The sequence below is a fragment of the Athene cunicularia genome (genome assembly GCF_003259725.1).
Source record: "Athene cunicularia isolate RWA chromosome 2 unlocalized genomic scaffold, athCun1 chr2_part1, whole genome shotgun sequence".
NCBI classification, from domain to species: Eukaryota; Metazoa; Chordata; class Aves; order Strigiformes; family Strigidae; genus Athene; species Athene cunicularia.
In genome coordinates this window covers 34,897,166-34,905,731 of record NW_020799095.1, presented here as the reverse complement: position 1 = coordinate 34,905,731, position 8,566 = coordinate 34,897,166, and the positions used below count along the sequence as shown (strand labels likewise).

General features: G+C 39.0%; 1 protein-coding gene across 6 annotated transcripts in view; it reads right to left on the bottom strand.

The window, feature by feature from the left end:
- MYO3A (myosin IIIA) overlaps positions 1-6,475 on the bottom strand; it is a 135,428-nt gene extending 128,953 nt beyond the window's left edge. Inside the window, exon 1 of one of the 6 annotated variants that reach the window (XM_026841630.1) lies at positions 6,271-6,475. The gene's annotated coding sequence lies outside the window, so the exon portion shown is untranslated. Of the gene's footprint in view, positions 1-65; positions 242-1,079; positions 1,086-3,224; positions 3,529-6,270 lie in introns of those variants that run through there. The other 5 variants (XM_026841626.1, XM_026841633.1, XM_026841628.1 and 2 more) reach the window with 5 other exon arrangements.
- Between the last annotated feature and the right edge of the window lie 2,091 nt (positions 6,476-8,566).

The following is an 8,566-nucleotide window of genomic DNA, read 5'->3' as shown; positions in this document are numbered from 1 at the left end:
CGGGGAGACGGGCGGCTGCGGAGCGAGCAGCCGAGCCGCCCCGGCCCGGAGGGGCCACAACCAACCTGGAATCCCGGGCCGACCGCGTCCAGAGCGGGGCCACGGCCGCCGGGCCGGGCCCACCCGAGATTGGGGCGCGGGGTAGGATTACACCGCACCTGTCGGCCGCGGAGCGTCCCGGGGGGCTGCGGGCCTGGGAGAGGAGAGCTGGCAATGGCGTCCTCGGGCTGCCGACGGCCACGCCGCCCGGCCGAAACCGAATAAGGGACTTACCTGGGCCGCTAAAAATAAGTGAGATCCGGTGTGTGCACAGAGCTCACGTTTTTGCCCCTTGCAGAGAGGTGACCACACGGCAGCAGCACAACATACATATAATACATGATAATAGGGTGAAGATGGAAGACAAAGTACTCGGAGGTTGGGAAATGGTGGTTTTTTATCAGTACAGATCCTGTGTGATATACTAGCCAGGCTTTGATCTTAGGTTCTCTTTGGAGGACCGTGCCACATCCACTGCAAAGAAGGAGCCAAACTTAATCAGCACTGGGGATGTGTGCCTCTATCTGAGACCTCTGCTGTCGCATTGAGTTTGTCTTCTTCCATTTTTCTAAGAACATTTGAACCTGATTTATGTTTTCAGAGAGGTCTGACAGTAGGGGAGTTCTTCCAGAGTTTATGTTGTTCTACGTCTTTCACAAAAGCAGAGTAGACACCAGGTAGATCATGGATGGCATTTCCATGTGAGTACATCCACAATGGGAAAGTCTGCTTATTCCATCCCATATATTAAAGAAAGCACATGGACAAGAAGCCTTATAAAATTCCTCGCTGTGGGAAAATCATCAGTAGAAACTTCTATATTCTTAAACCCCAAAGCCATACAGCCATCAAACAGACATTTGTAAGGACAAGAGTTACCCTTAATCCCTTCAAAGCACTACTTTACAGTATAAAAACTGTTAACATTTTTAGGCTGTGTGAAGCATTATACACATAGAAATTTATGAAGGAAAGTTTAAGGTGCCATATAGCCTTTATTAACTTAACAGAATCACAGATTCATTAAGGTTGGAAAAGACCCTTGGGATCATCGAATCCAACTTCTTTCATTGCTGGCTGCTCTGTCCCTCTATAGCCGTTCCTCCTCCCCTGCTTGAGACCCTATAAAAATAAAAATGAGCCTCCTAGTTTTATAATCCCATTTTACTAATTGGGGCTGGAAGCACTAGCAGAATAGGGCCTGGGTTGTAAAAGCATCCATATCTTTTAGGTTTAAATCACTACTGTGCAAAGCTTCCCTCTCCCTGAGCAAAGTTCTCATTGATTTTAGTTGTGCTTACAAGTGCCTAGCACCCACTGCCTTTAGGCTGCACCCACTGCCTTTAGGCTGTGTATCTGGCTGGATGGCAGGTCACATGCACAAGCACGACAGTCTAATCCGATGATGATGCAGAAGCTTGACCAGAGTTCACATGAAAAATGTTTAGAAGCCTCTCATGGAAACACAGGTACAAAAAGGGATGGTAGACACTTATACCTCTCCTCCCAGGTAGAGCTGGAGCAAGGAACTGAAAAGTGTTTAAAGACAATCTAAGCCAGGAGAGACAGTAATTTCAGTAATTGGTTCATATGTCTCCTTCCACTCCTAGCAGCACTGTCTTAAAGAAAAACCACTGCTGCTCACCTTGTCTGCTTCTTAGTATCCATGTGCCAAAGTCTCTGTGCCTTAGCTCTGAAGGCCTGAAATTCCCTGTGAGCATTCCCTCTTCTGTCAACGGGTCCTCAAAGGCAAAAATCCATAACATGACTCAACTAAACAAGTCCATTTGGAGTGTTGTACACACTTTGGTCTTCTGCATGAATTAATTATTCAGGTGAATTGGTCTGTGAAACTGCCCCAAATTAGTATCTGTTTCATTTAGATGATTGTGAATGATGTGTAAGTAATGACAGACTGTTGCTGCAGAAAGGATCCTAGTTTAAACCAGCAGTCACAACCAACCTCTAAGGCCTGTAAAGGTAGACACTGTTCAAACAAACAGGACATTTCATTCCTTAGCGAATGACAATCTATGTGTCAAATAGACACCGATTGTGCTAGAAAACTTAGGCATGAAGTGATGCAGTGACACTCAGTGCCATGCAGCCTAGCCACACTTCTCCTTTCCCTCTATTTTCAGTCCTTCATGTTGTTCTTCTTTCCCCATGTCTACATGCCTTGGCTTTTGCCCCTCTTTTTCCCAACAACTGATGGCTTTGCTTTTCTGTAGGAAGCCTTCCAGATGAGATTTCAAAGTTCCAGAGTGAATATGGGTATATGCTCCCTCTCCCCCAAAATAAATTTGAAATTATTAAGGACAAGTATTATGTATTGACAATATCTAGACATATATTAAGTGTGATTGTCTTCAGCTGTACCTGATATGAGGTTCAGTTGTGCTTAATGCCATGAGACAGCATCTATACTACACTATCTTTTTAATAGAGTGAAATTAGATTGGTTTCAGGCCCTCTCCTCACCTTTCAGCTTAGTTTTTAACTTCATTAGAAATATTGTGGGCATAAGTCTGAAAACTATTTTTAACTTACTATGTGAGAAATGTGAAAGCAGTATGAACAGATACCCTTTCAGCTCATCTTCAACATTAGATCACACTAGACAATCGCTTATAGAACAAGCCTTACTCTACATTGTAATATAATGGACCAGAAGCACACATAAGTAGAATGGACCTCTTCTACTTCAGAACTGATAAAACTCAGAGGTTTACATTCCCAGAAGCTTCTAATGACAAAAAGAACAGAAATCCTCTTGTGATTAAGGCACCAAATTAAGACTAATTTATGTAATAAAATATTTCCTGTATTGTGAAAATCTTTACAACAAAGTCAGGAACCTGCTGTGCTGGACACTCAGGACCCCCCTACAAAAGGGGGTCTTCCTGCTTCTAGGCTCTGAATCCTGGGCATTGCTCTGCCATGGAGGGCTTTTGGGACCTAAGGCACACGTTCCTTCTTTTAATCTATTTTCTTTTCTTTATAATTGAGCTTTTAATACTATTCTACCCCTGGGGAAGTGTTTTGATGGCTAATTATGTACATATGCCAATAACAAGTGACACACAGAAAGATCAGCAGATATATAAATGATAATTAAAGAACATAAACAAGCATGTTTAACTAGCAGAAGAGAGACCACCACTACAAGAATTAAAAAAACTTACCTCTCTGGGGAACTGCCTTTTGACCTCTCTGGCTGCTTAACTGAGCACAGCCTGTAGCAAATATGAGGAACTCCTCCCCTTCTGGTGTTTATTACAGAGAAACAATACTTCCTGCAACACCTGAGTAAATATCCTCTAGGAAAACCACTGCAGAGTTTGTCTACAGCTAGCTTATTATTCCTTTGATCATAAATACCATCTACTATAATGAATTATCAAGTATGTCCAAAAGCTATTTATTGAATACATAGATTTCTCTGAAGCAGCCCTAAGCTTTGCCAGGTATTTTCTTTAGTTGATCAAAAGAGCTGTGTAACCCCTTTTGAAGGTCTTAGATGCATGATCCTTGTAATCACATTTAAGGGGCTGGTTAGCTCAGGAGATTGTTAATAGGATACAAAACTTTTCACATCCAGCCCAGATCAGTGCAAATGAAAAGTTGTGACTATTTAACAGCTCTTTCACGTCCTGTGACCTAACCCAATTCCTAAAGGAGAAATGTTTGCATTACTTTAAATTTGCAGAATGTGGAGTTCAGACTTTTTTAACTGCATGTGAAATACAGAACATTTGACAAACAGAAACATTATTAAAAAGCTTAGTGGTAATTAATGAATCTAACTGAAAATGCAAGCAAAAGATTTTTGAAAATTCTCACTCAAAAACTATCTCCATAGTCTCAACAGGCCAGTAAGCACAGGTGGGGGTTATTGTAATCAAAAAGCAGGAATTGATAGAAAGTAGGAGTGATTTAGAAAACTGACAGTTTTTGACTGAACTACCTCTGTATCAGCCCCTGTCATTAGACCCAGGAGCTGCACATCTAGCACAGAAATATTGCCTTTGAATGGTGAAAGCCTAAATCACACTTATTGAGTCATAACCAGTAGGGAAAAAAAAATACAAATTAACATATGCAAGACATTGTGTTGAAAATTTCACAGCTGTTTCTACTTCACAGGATTTGAGATAGCAATGTTTTAGGGTTTTGCAGGTATTGTTTTCCATCTAAGAAAGCTGTCAGATCCACTTTGAACTCAGGTCTCAAACTCATTTTTTTTAAAAAAATGCTTTTTTAAAAAACCCTAAAATATCAGAAAAAGAGGTATTATAAAATTTGGAATATAAAACCTTCCACAGTTGTTCTAAAAAACACAGGAGATAAGGTCAGGGGCCAAGTGATAACTGCAGAGATCTATGGTACAAAATGGCTTCTAGTGTCAGCAGTTACTTAGACAGTACACTTATCCCTTCCTTGGAACGCACTGATCACCAAAATAACCTTAAAGGATTTTGCTTAAGTGTAGTGATGTGAACTAGTAAGAAAGTGGCAGGACACTTGTGGATTGCTGCTCTCTGCACCCCTGGGTGTAATGTAAAGTGGCGATCTTGAAAACGTGCAGGTAAAAATTTGGGGTTGTAGTACTGCCATTTCAGAGTGTGCACAACAGATCCCTCAGAGTCATGAAGCTGCCTTGAAAATTGTGGGATTAGGAAACTAAATTAAGCAATAAACACCAGTCACGTGGTTATACTGGTCATGTGGGTCATCTTGTTAATACAGCTGTTCCCTTACTAACTGCTTAAAGATTTCGGGTTTGGAACGTCCTTTTTTTAAAAATTTTTTTTTGATTCAGTTGTACAGAGAGTATAATTTATATCCTGGAGTATCAGCACGTATGTTATGCACAATCCAAGTGAACAAAAAGATGCAATATATAACCTGTGTGTTTCTTTACAGCTGAATTTCTCTATAGCCCCTGAAGGTTTAGGTAATCAGTTTGTCATTACGAAAAATACCTATTAAACAAATATCACCGTTAACATTACTAACCACAAATGTACTTTGTTATATAAATAAGACTGTGAATTTATGAAGTATAAGTATCATCAATGTATTGATAAATCAAGCAGTTTAATTGATGTTTGGTGTACACATCTATGTTTGGTACACACATCTAGTTATCATCTGTGCTATTCTGGTATGTACTTACAGGAGCATAGAAAAGACCTTTAACTAAAAAAAAAAAATAGCAGAATCTTTCTGTAAGAGTATTTATACTTTTTCTCCACCCTGAATTAAAATAAGACCTAAACCCAGAAGCTGTTCAGTGTGGAGGCTCCTACATAATATATGCCTGTATAGCATCTAGCATCCAGTCTCTTGAGTTCATTGCACTCCAGGTGCTGCCATTTAACCATGTTTATTAATGGAGCAAATAGAGGTCTTTTCATATCAGCTGATAAAAGAATGCTTAGTGTTGAGCAAGTGTGTCTTTTCTATTTTCTTTGAAGGGGTCACTGCACAAATGTAAGCCAGGAACAAGAGATGGCATTTTGTATGAGTGAAAAGGAGAGGGAATCATTCTTGATCAGTAGCCAGAGCACATATATTTCTGTACCGAAAGCTGCACATGGGATCTGTCTGGCCAGCAGGTCTCCAAATCACTTCCTAACTTTTCTTCTACTTGACATGATTTTTCAGTCAGCCTTAGCTAGTGCAGAAGATTCTCCATGTTCACAGTTCCCACAAACACCCATCACAATTCTTCAGAGTTAAATTTCAGGCACTCAAGATGTTGTGCTTTACATAAAACCAACTTCTCTTAAGACGGAATCAGCTCCAGTAGCCTTGGCAAAAGTCACAGGGTGCCAGCTCCTTAATCTGTGGATTAACTGGATGTTGAGATTACCATTTGGAAAAATTAAACTTCTAATCCTCATAATATGTAAGGAACAGTAAAATTTCATCCAAATATTCAGGAACAAGATGGAAAATAACAATAAGAAATTTAACAAGTTTATTTTGTTCTGCCTTCTTTTTTAATACCGTATTTTTTAAAAGCCAATACTATGATTTTGAAGGGATATGACTTGTGAGCTTTGCAAATTTGAGGCTGGAAGTACTCAAATTATTATTCTTGGACAATTTCAAGTTTGGAATATCACATAATATGCAGAATACTTCCAGCCTCAAATACACAGAATATCTCAAGCATTCTTTGTTCTGCTCATTTTTCCCCATTTTACACTATTTCAGACATACCAGGCAGTTGCTGTCAGTCTAGATTGTCCTTCCCTTGGAGCCAGAGGTAACAAGCGCATTGCCAGTCTTCACACACTTCACAAATCCACACTTCATTAATCCCAAACACTTGCAAAGTAACAAATAAATAAATAAATTAACCCTAGAAAATTCTCTTTTTCTTTCAGGCAAAAAAGACACTGTTTGTATCACACTAGCCCCAAATTAAGAATGTTAAACTGAAAAGTTTGTTTTGAAGTTTTTATCCATTATTCTGCTAGTACTATTATGAATTCTTCAGCCTCCTAATCCAGAGGCACACCGCAAATGAGTTTTAGAAACAGTTTCCTATTCGTGAGTCTGTCATTAATCTCTGAGGATGTTCCAAAGATAGCCCTTGGAGGATTTGGATTTGTCTTTCTTTTTAATCCAGTTAGGGAGTATAGCAAACAGTGACACAAACAGGATTACATTTTGAAGGGGCCCATGCCTGGTTTTGCGGGTGGCACAGAGACATACTGAGCTCTGGTTTCCTGCTCTGCAGTTTGCTGTCTTCCCAACTGCTCCTCGTTCTTTTTTTCTGGTTGATTGTAAACACATTTGAAAAAATATTTTGGAATTTTGCAAATATTTTATAATTTTTGAAAAATTACACATTTAAAAAAAAAAAAAAAAAAAGAAAGAAGAATGAGGGAAGCTGTGTGCAACCCTGATTTTTAGCCTTTTATCTGTATTACCATACTTGTGTCCCGGTGCTCTACAAGTTAACCATATGTAGCATTTCCAACACATTCTCTGAATGACAGGACAGACTTGTCATCTCAGCTGAGAGCAGGAATGGTGGCAGTTCTCTGCTCCAGCAAAGTACTTCCAGCATTTCTGTGGTGACGATTTCCATAGAGCCAAAAATTCATTAGGACTTTTCTAGGTAACAAGCACTTTTTAAAATAAAACCACTGATTTTTAAACAGTGGGGGTAATTTAAACACTGAAGTATGAAAGGCACCAGTATATTATCCATCTCAGAATACCTTTAAATCAAGGCAAATAATTTTAAACAATGAAAACATCCAGGATTCTGTGTTCCTGGAAGTATTAATTTCATATTGATTATGGCAGCTGGTGTGCTAAATGGTCCTGACTGCTGTCTCTGTTATTTATAACTCCTCCAATTTCTCCCATTAGCTGCAAACTTTATCAGAAAATACTTTTGCTTCCCAGCTATTGTCAGGAAAAAATGCTTTAGGACTAAGACCGATTGATACAGACTTCCATAAGAAACATGCCTGGTTTAGAATGGGTTTCAATTTCATGTTAGATTTTGAGACCTGCAAGTAGCCAGTTTCCAATCTGTCCAATGGTGACAGACTGATTTTATAAATTCTTAGGACTAGTATAAGCAATCTAGAATGACTGGCTTTGGTATTTCATATAAGCTGCTATAGTTAGCAAGGGTCCACATTTAAGAAGATACCTGATGCTGTCAAAAACACTCATTAAGACAATGAAAATAAGCTTAATAACCACCCCATGTTTTTCTGACTAGAGTCCCAGTTTTCAGATGCGTCTGTGCTGTGTTATGGTTAGCATTATAAAAAATTAAAATAAATGTTACAGAATGAGTTTTATAAGTTTATATATCATTTCTACATCAGGTAGTGCTGGTTTTGTTGCTCATATACACTTACGCCTCAGATGGTATATCTGAAGTGGTTCAGTATGATCTGTAAGTCATAACAACATGGCAATGTAAGTTGTCTGGAGTAAGGAAAATTACTGAATAAGCTCTGAAGATTTTAATAAACAAGATTTAAATTAAATTAAAAAGCCAGCATTCAAAACCCCAAAGCCAAGAGTCAAACTTGTTTTCTCCTTCACATTATCTAGATAGCAAAGAAGACTGTACTCTGTGTGTTTGTTAAATAATACACCTTTGCAAAGCTGAGGTAAACTTATCTGGCTGTTCTTTAAAACATTTAAGTTGCAATTAGTGTAATGGTCCAGCAGTTACTGTGTCTAGGTGCTTTTCAGTGCCAGAATTAGATCTTTAGTTTGCCTTTTACAATTGCTTTTTAAAAAGGATTGCTAAGCAAACCTGCAGAGAAGGCATAATGGATCTAACCATCTGAAAGTTTTCAGTTCTGAAGATGAAAATGGTCTTTATGAAGGTGCTCTAAGGCACAGGTTAAGTGGCAAAAACTTTGCTTCTCAAACTCAGCAGGCTTTGCAGCTGCCAATGCTGAACTGGCTCTGAGGAATGGATTGTGCAAAGTGAAATTTAATTTCAGTCCACCATGAATTATGAGCATCATGTAGA